The following is a 9,586-nucleotide window of genomic DNA, read 5'->3' as shown; positions in this document are numbered from 1 at the left end:
GAACTTGAGTTTCTATTGGAAAACCAAAACCTTCCTACCATTAGATCACAAATGGGGATAAATAATTAGTTAATACATGATAAACAAGTCGAATACAAGCTTGACAAAACAACCTACGAGCTGAGTTCAAGATTTATAAAAGGGGCTATTAAAAATAAAATAACATTTTTTTACAGCGTTTAAAATTGCTATATTTTATAAAGACCCTCACACTCAAATCTCGTTCTCTCTATTTTGCTTGGGCTACACAATTCGTTGCTGAACTCTATTATGAATATAGATATTATTGTGTTTATTATTATGATTATTATCTACTAAATATAGATTGGCTTGTTCCTTAAGTTTTCCTCTCCTTATAAATATCTATTGGTATTTCATTGTATGATACACCGATTAATAATATAAACTTATTATCTCCCTAATTCTCTTTCATCTTTTTGCTAGTAGGCTTGTTATAAAACACGTTATCAGCACGACTTGCGAGGTTGAATTGCATATCATAAGGTATGTTCGACCAAAATATTTTACATGATTTTTTTTATTCATAGTACTCACGCCGTCGTTCATATATTAATCAAACTATTGTATGTAAATAATATTTAACTGTCATATTTTGTTGATATATGTGCTACAAAAAAGGGTTCGGCAATAAAAAAATAATCATTGTAAAAGCATTAACCCTTAATGTATGGTAGAGAAAATAATTTTCTTAAGTGATATGATATATTCTATTATTATTAGTATTTATTTAATGTTATTATTTAAACAATTATTATAACTTGGTTTCAGTTCCGGTAAATAATTTTCTGATATGATATATTCTATTATTATTAATTATAATAGTTATGGACTTCTGGTTGTAGATTTTATAATACGATAATAATATAAATAACTTGTCTAATGATAATATTATATTGTTAGTTGTAACTATATACATATTCAATTAGAAAAAATAAAGGTTATTTTCGTAAGTGATAATTGTTAATATATCAACTTGCTTGCTTACTGTAATGTCAACTGTTATTCAATACAAAATTCATATTAATCTAGAATACATATACACATACGAAAGTACATAAAAGCACCTAACATTGTTAATATATTTTAATTTACTTTTAGTTACAAAGCAAAGAACATGTTCGCGTTATTTAGCAATGATGTCCTTGAAGATGATGGAATTCTATTATTTTTTATAGTAAAATTTTCTTAACTTGCGATGAATGTTTATTATTAATTTTTTTTATATTTGTGTTACATTAATTAATCTTTATGTATTGCTATATTATAGTCCATTATGACGAATCTTGCAAAGCTTGAGTTTTTAGCTCTTGACATTACTGGAAAAAATTATTTGTCATGGGTATCGGATGCTGAAATCCACTTGGATGCTAATAATCTTGGTGATACAATTAAACAAGGAAATAAATCAACTATCCAAGATAAGGCAAAAGCCATGATTTTCTTACGCCATCATATCCATGAGGCTTTGAAAAATGAATACCTAACTATTAAGGATCCACTTGTCCTTTGGACAAATTTGAAAGAAAGGTATGACCACCAGAAAACGGTAATATTACCGAGAGCTCGTTACGAGTGGATTCACGTAAGATTGCAAGACTTTAAGTCTATAACCGAGTATAACTCGGCAATGTTTAGAATCACGTCACAACTGATTATGTGTGGTGAAAACATTACTGATAAGGAGATGTTGGAAAAAACATTCTCCACCTTTCATGCTTCAAATATGTTGCTGCAGCATCAATATCGTGAAAGGGGGTTCACCAAGTATTCTGAGCTTATATCTTGTTTGCTTGTGGCCGAACAAAACAATGAGCTTCTCATGAAAAATCATGAGACCCGTCCAGTCGGTCCAACCCATTCCCAGAAGAGAATGTGGCAACATATAATGGCCAAAGTGGAAATCGTGGACGCGGTCGTGGTCGTGATTACCAACGTGGTCATGGTCGTGGACTTGGATATAACCAGGGGAATCATCATGGTGTTCAGTTTAGAAACCCAAAAGCCCACCAAAAGTGGCATGGTAATGAAAAGAAATCTAATGATGAAAAGGGTAAAAAGAAAAGCGAAACTACACCAAATGCATGTCATAGGTGTGGAAGTAATAACCATTGGGCTCGTGCATGTCGAACGCCCAAACACTTGGTGGAGTTTTAACAACAATCCATGAAAGGCAAAGGAAAAGAAATTGAGACACATTTCACATATGATGATGGAAGTGTTGATACCTCCGGTGGTCAAAAATACCTTAATGAAGATACTCACATGGATGTTGGTGATTTTACTAATGATGCAACTAAATTGGATTATGATGATTTCCTTGCTGATCCAATTAATTTGGATTCTGGTGATATTTTGGTTGATATAACCCAGTTGGATGCTTGCGATTTTTTCACATATGAATGATTTGATTTAAGTTATGCTATTTGCTTAATGTTTATTTTAGACTTTATGTTTGATATTATGTTTTTGTTTTGAAGCACACTAGACATTATCTTTTGGTTTTTTTTATGCTTGAAGTATCTTGAATGTTTTATTTATGCAACTTTATTTTATTTTATTTTATTTTGAAGCATATGGAGTGCGTAACTAAACTCCCTGTTAATGGTGAAGATATATGTTTAATAGACAGTGCAACCACACATACAATTCTCAAGAAAAGGAACTATTTTTTTAATTTAGTTATAAAAGAAGCAAGCGTTAGTACTATATCTGGTAGTACAAAATTAATTGAAGGTTTTGGAGAAGCTTGTGTTGTGTAACCTGGTGGAACACAATTTAAATTTAACAATGCTTTATTTTCCCCATTGTCTCAAAGAAATCTAATAAGCTTTAAAGATTCGTCTACATGGATATCATGTTGAGACAATAAGTGAGGGGCATAATGAGTACCTTCAAATCACAAGTATGAAATCGGGTAAAAAGCATGTATTAGAAAAACTACCCGTGCTTGCCTCCGGTTTGTATTGCACTAAAATTATTGCAATTGAATCTAATATGGTCATAAACAAGAAGTTTATGGACAAAGAAAACTTTATGGTTTGGCATGACCGGTTAGGCCATCCCGGGTCAATAATGATGCGAAGAATTATAGAAGATTCATGTGGGCACTCTTTAAAGAACCAAAGGGTTCTTCAAACTAAGGACATTACATGTGTTGCATGCTCAAAAGGCAAGTTGATTACTCGCCCATCACCAGTTAAAGTGGGGAGTGAATCCCTTACTTTCTTAGAAAGAAAACACTAGGATATATGTGGGCCTATACACCCTACTAGTGGACCATTTAGTTATTTTATGGTTCTAATTGATGCATCAACAATATGGTCACATGTGTGCTTACTACCAAGTCGCAATATGGCATTTGCACGACTACTTGCCCAGTTGATAAGGCTAAGAGCACATTTTCCAGATCACCCCATTAAGAAAATTCGATTAGATAATTCTGGTGAATTTACATCCCAATCATTTAATGATTATTGCATGTCTATTGGGATAAGTGTAGAGCAACCTATACCTCATGTACATACACAAAATGGGCTTGCCGAATCGCTTATCAAGTGTAAGGCCCCGTTACTGGTAGCCCTACTTTGGCGTTGGATTTACTCGTAAACGCAGTTCTAAACATCAGAGTTAATTAAAAACATTCGCGGAGTATTAAAACTTCAACCATAATATATTACATAACCATCAAATCCTTTCTTAGCCAATATTCAGAGTTATTTAAACGTAAAACATAGTCTTTAGACATCACAACATTTCTTCGAGATGCCAGTATCTTCGATTCCCTGCCATGTGTCATCAATCATGCGAGCTGCCTCAACCTATTTGCCTGCGTGTATACTAAAAGTCAGCTACGCTGAGTGAGTTCTAGTTAATCACACATTATAAAATACATACACTTACCTTCAATTATGCAGCCGAAGATACATAATATTTACCTTACTAATTTTACCTTTATATCATAAGGTCATACATACGTTCGTACTTTATTACTTTCATACTATATATATTACTGTCCTTTTCTATCTCGGATATTATTAGGGTCCGATCCCTTCCTTTTCTATCTCAGATATTATTAGGGTCTGATCCCTTTTTCCTTTGTCAATCTCAGATATTATTAGGGTCTGATCCATTTCTTGTCTATCTCAGATATTATTAGGGTCTGATCCCTTTTTACTTCTCAATCTCAGATATTATTAGGGTCGGATCCCTTTCTTCTCTATCTCAGATATTATTAGGGTCCGATCCCTCTTTCTTCATCTTCGTGTATACTGTCTTTACGTACCCATAACATACATACTTTATTTAATCATTCATACATATTCATATATTGTAGATATATCTATCATACTCATACATCTATCCTATAAATACCTCCACTGATAGCACGCGCAATATCCGAAGATCGTTCACGTACCGCCAAGCTTACATTCACATTTAAGACATACATAACATATAAACCATACAAGGCATACACTTACCAGTTAAGGTAAGTGTATTAACTATCACGTCGAGTATGCACACAGCCCCGAAAACATAACAAGAAAATGGGGCTAGAAACTGACCTGAATGCGATTACGTTCACCGTTTATGGTTATTCCTCTCTTGAGCTGTGCACGACTAACTGTATAACAATTACACGTATCAATTAACTATTACTACTCGTATCGTGTTTCTATCTTTATATAACCCACAACGAACGGGGTTCCGGGGGTAGCGCCCCTGGCAGCGGGGTTCTAGGGGCGGCAGCCCCTAGCGGGGTCCAAGGGGCAGAGCCCCTGGCTGGGGTTAAGCATTTTTCATTACCATTTTAAGTTATTTTTCTAAGTTGGGCTTGTTTGTTAAGTTTAAGATAATGGGCTAGCTGATCTAAATTTGGATATGGGCTTAGTTGATTCAGGTCTAGCTGTCCATTATGGTATCTGGGCCCAACTAGGTTCAGGCCCAACAGAACTGGATGGCCGAGAACTCAAGGCAGAGAACCTTGATTTGGCCGAAAACATGTTCTGGCCGAGAACCCCTGTTGACCGAAATCCCAGGTTTGACCGAAATCCCTACTTGGCCGAGAAAGTGGACCGAAATCTCTAACTTGACCGAAAACCCTCGTTACAAGTGGGTTGGCCGAGAAAGTGGCCGAGAACCCTCAAACTTAGTCGAGAACACCCAGTTCAACTCATTTTTCTATCTTATGATTCTGCCTTGCCCAGATTACTTGTTTCATGGTTCAAATCATAAACTTTTAACCCTTTATCATCATCATTCATACCCGATTACACCCATTACTATCATGGCTTCAAGATCTATCCCGTTTAGGCATGAGCTTAGACCTTTATAGGTTTAAAACGTTCTAGGCTAGATCTAGGGTTCATCCTTGAGCCGTATACTATCATTAGACCATTAGGTTCCTTTTAATCTCCAAGTTTGCATTTTTATGATGTATCTAGACCCGATCTACTCTAGGGTTAAGTTTCATGGAAAAACGTTCATAAAAATGTAACCTTTAAACGTAAAGAACATACCTTTATATGGTTATTAGGTCACGGATTGCTTGCTATGAAGTATTGATCTTGTATCTAGATTGTATCCCAAAGATCTATCAATAAAAGGTTTGATTTTTTATCTCGGTTTTCTTGCTCTAGCTTGCGGCCGAAATTGGAAAGGTTGAGTGTGTGTTTTGGAGGTGTAGGGAGAATAAGATGGATAGGATGAATGGAAATGAAAAGATTTAGGGTTTAAGGGGTATTTATACTCCCTTAAGCCCATGGACCTAAGACCCAGCTTTCCTTTCTAGTCCATGATAGTCCCTCTAGTCTAGCCTACTTATCTTACCCCCTATTATTATTATTATTATTATTATTATTATCTTAGGTAAACTTGATTATTACAAGAAATAATATTATTACTTGAAATTTTAGGATGTTACATCAAGCGACTTCAAATGGTTGCAAGACCGATGATTATGAAATCAAAACTACCCATTACTTCTTGGGGGCATGCGATTTTACATGCAGCAACACTAATTCGCATCAGACCAACGAGTTATCATACTTCATCCCCATTAAAATTGGTTTTTGGTCAGGAACCAAATATTTCCCATCTAAGGATTTTTGGTTGTACCGTATATGTTCCAATCGCTCCACCACAACACACAAAGATGGGACCTCAAAGGAGGCTAGGAATATATGTTGGGTATGAATCATCATCTATCATTAAGTATTTAGAGCCATCAACGGGAGATTTATTTACGGCTCGATTTGGTGATTGTCATTTTGATTAATCAACCTTCCCAACATTAGGAGGAGATGAAAAACAGCTGGAAAACAATATAATTTGGAATGAACTATCATTATCTCATCTTGATCCTCGAACTAAACAATGTGAAACAGAAGTTCAAAGGATAATTCATTTACAAGAATTAGCAAATCAATTACCAGACGCATTTACTGACCCGAAGAGAGTGACTAAGTCACATATACCAGTTGTTAATGCTCCAACAAAAATTGGTGTCCCTAATGGACAACCACGTATTGGTAACGCGTCTAATTCCCGCCTAAAGCGTGGTAGACCAATCGGTTCTAAAGATAAAAATCCTCGAAAGAAAAAAGGAGCAAGTAATATAGATGGTCTTGTCGAGGTAACTGCAATGCCTGAAAATGAGCCTCTTGAAGAGACACTAGACATAATGGTTCCAGAAGAACCCCAGGTACCTGAAAATGAAGAGATCTCAATAAATTATATTATGTCTAGAAAGGTATGGAACCGAAATATAGTCGACGTCGATGACAATTTTTCATACAATGTAGCGCTAGAAGTAATGGAAAACAATGAGGATCAAGAACCAAAATCTGTCAATGAATGTAAAAACAGAAATGATTGGCCAAAATGGAAAGACGCAATTGATACAGAATTAAATTCCCTTGCGAAACGAGAAGTTTTGGACCTGTAGTCCATACACCTAAAGGTGTAAAGCCCGTTGGATATAAATGGGTCTTTGTGCGAAAACGTAATGAGAAAAATGAGATTACACGATATAAGGCACGGTTGGTAGCACAAGGATTTTCTCAAAGACCTGGAATTGATTATGAGGAGACATATTCTCCAGTGATGGATGCGACGACGTTTCGTTATCTTATTAGTCTAGTAATACAAGAAGGGATTGATGTGCGTCTAATGGATGTTGTGACAGCCTACCTTTATGGCTCACTTGATACTGATATTTACATGAAACTTCCGGAAGGATTCAAATTGCCAACATCATGTAAATCTAGTTCTCGAGAACATCTATCAATTAAGTTAAACAAATCTTTATATGGGCTAAAACAATCTGGACGTATGTGGTATAATCGCCTTAGTGAATATTTGTTGAAAGAATGATATAAAAATGATTCTGTATGTCCATGTATTTTTATAAAGAGGTCAGAATCTGAATATGTCATAATTGCTGTATATGTCGATGACTTGAATATAATTGGAACTCCGGGGGAGCTCCAAAAGGCGATTGAGTACTTGAAACAAGAATTTGAAATGAAAGATCTTGGAAAGACAAAGTTTTGTCTTCGGTTACAAATTGAACATCTTAAAGATGGAATTCTTGTGCACCAAGAAAATTACACTGAAAAATTACTCAATATGGAGAAATCGCATCCATTAAGTACTCCGATGGTCGTAAGGGCACTGGATGTTGAGAAAGACCCATTCCGAACTCCGGTAGATGGAGAAGAAATTCTTGGTCCAGAAGTACCATATCTAAGTGCAATTGGTGCACTAATGTTTCTTGCTAGCCATACACAACCGGATATATCGTTTTCTTTAAACTTATTGGCAAGATATAGCTTATGCCCGACTAGAAGACATTGGAATGGGGTCAAACAAATATTTCGATATCTCCAAGGCACAAAAGATATGGGTTTGTATTTCACTAACCAATCGAAAGCAAGTTTGGTTGGTTTTGCAGATGCAGGTTATTTTTCTGATCCTCATACAGGTCGATCTCAAACTGGATATTTGTTCACATACAGAGGTACTGCAATTTCATGGCGTTCAGTAAAGCAGACAATCACAACAACTTCATCTAATCACGCGGAAATAATAGCAATCTATGAAGCTAGTCGATAATGTTTTTGGTTAAGAAGGGTAATACAATATATTCGTGGATCTTGTGGTATTTCTTCCGAAGACGAGGGGCCGGCGGTTTTACATAAAGATAACACAGCATGCATTGCTCAACTTAAGGAGGGCTATATCAAAGGTGACAAAACCAAACATATTTCGCCAAAGTTCTTTTTCACACATGATTTGCTAAAAAGTGGAGATGTTATCGTCCAACAAGTTCGTTCCAGTGACAATTTAGCAGATTTGTTTACCAAATCACTTCCGACTTCAACATTTAAGAAATTGGTTCATGGGATTGGGATGCGTCGACTCAAGGAGCTTAACTGATTCTCATCAGGGGGAGAAAATACGCGTTGCACTCTTTTTCCCTTAGCTAAGGTTTGTCCCACTGGGTTTTCCTGACAAGGTTTTTAATGAGGCAGCATAAAGCGTATGAAGTTGATAATCAAGGGGGGGGTATTTTGAATATAGATATTATTGTGTTTATTATTATGATTATTATCTACTAAATATAGATTGGCTTGTTCCTTAAGTTTTTCCTCTCCTTATAAATACCTATTGGTATTTCATTGTATGATACACCAATTAATAATATAAACTTATTCTCTCCCTAATTCTCTTTCATCTTCTTGCTAGTAGGCTTGTTATAAAACAAACTCAAATTTGTTTGAATCCGTGATTTTCGGTCGATTTTTTAGAAAACTGTCGACGAAGCAGAATCACCACCCCATGACATTTGTCCAGAAACCGCGAGTGTCGTCTCAGTATCCATGATAAACTTATATATAGCTTTACTAAAAAAAGAAAAAGAATGTAGGATTTTTGTTATTATTTATATTTACATTCGTATTTGCATTATTTAATAATTTTCGCTGGTATGGTACATACACAAGTCAGTAACTTAATATCTTTTTAATAAGAAGTCACTAGATGCTGAGATTTGGGTGAAACTATGTTTGTAAGCATTTTTAAATTTTGTTTAAAAATGCCTTTTATTGTAGGCAAATTAAGATGAAAAAAAAGGGTGTATTTAACAACTTCAAGGTGGCATGCTTCGTTATATGGCTGTAATTAAGCTTAGGTGAAAGAATTGGACAAGCAAGTCTGTGTGGTACCCAACACGTCGCCAGGACTGGCTCGTAACCACTACAAACGCTTCAAGGTAACAAATCGGGGTTTTCTTGTTGTGTCATTTGATGTAAAGGGTAGAGCTAGGTGCCTAGGTGGGTTGTATTTGATGTAATTCACATAAAATTTACACAAAGTTGATTTTTAAGAATAAAAGTAAGGATAACATATGTTGTTGTGATTTACAGCATTTCTACGAGTTATAAAGCAAAGTGCTAAAGGTGCATTCTACGAGTTCCAAAATTCAAGCATACATGTTTATTTTATTTTTTACTTAATGGTAAATTCCTTTTGAATCATAAATACTTGTACTATATCAACATGATTG

The sequence above is a fragment of the Bidens hawaiensis genome, unplaced genomic scaffold (assembly GCF_021521415.1).
Source record: "Bidens hawaiensis isolate Kalapana, Puna unplaced genomic scaffold, B.hawaiensis_p1.1 tig00050010_1, whole genome shotgun sequence".
In the NCBI taxonomy this organism is placed as follows: domain Eukaryota; kingdom Viridiplantae; phylum Streptophyta; class Magnoliopsida; order Asterales; family Asteraceae; genus Bidens; species Bidens hawaiensis.
Note: the sequence above shows the minus strand (reverse complement) of the source record.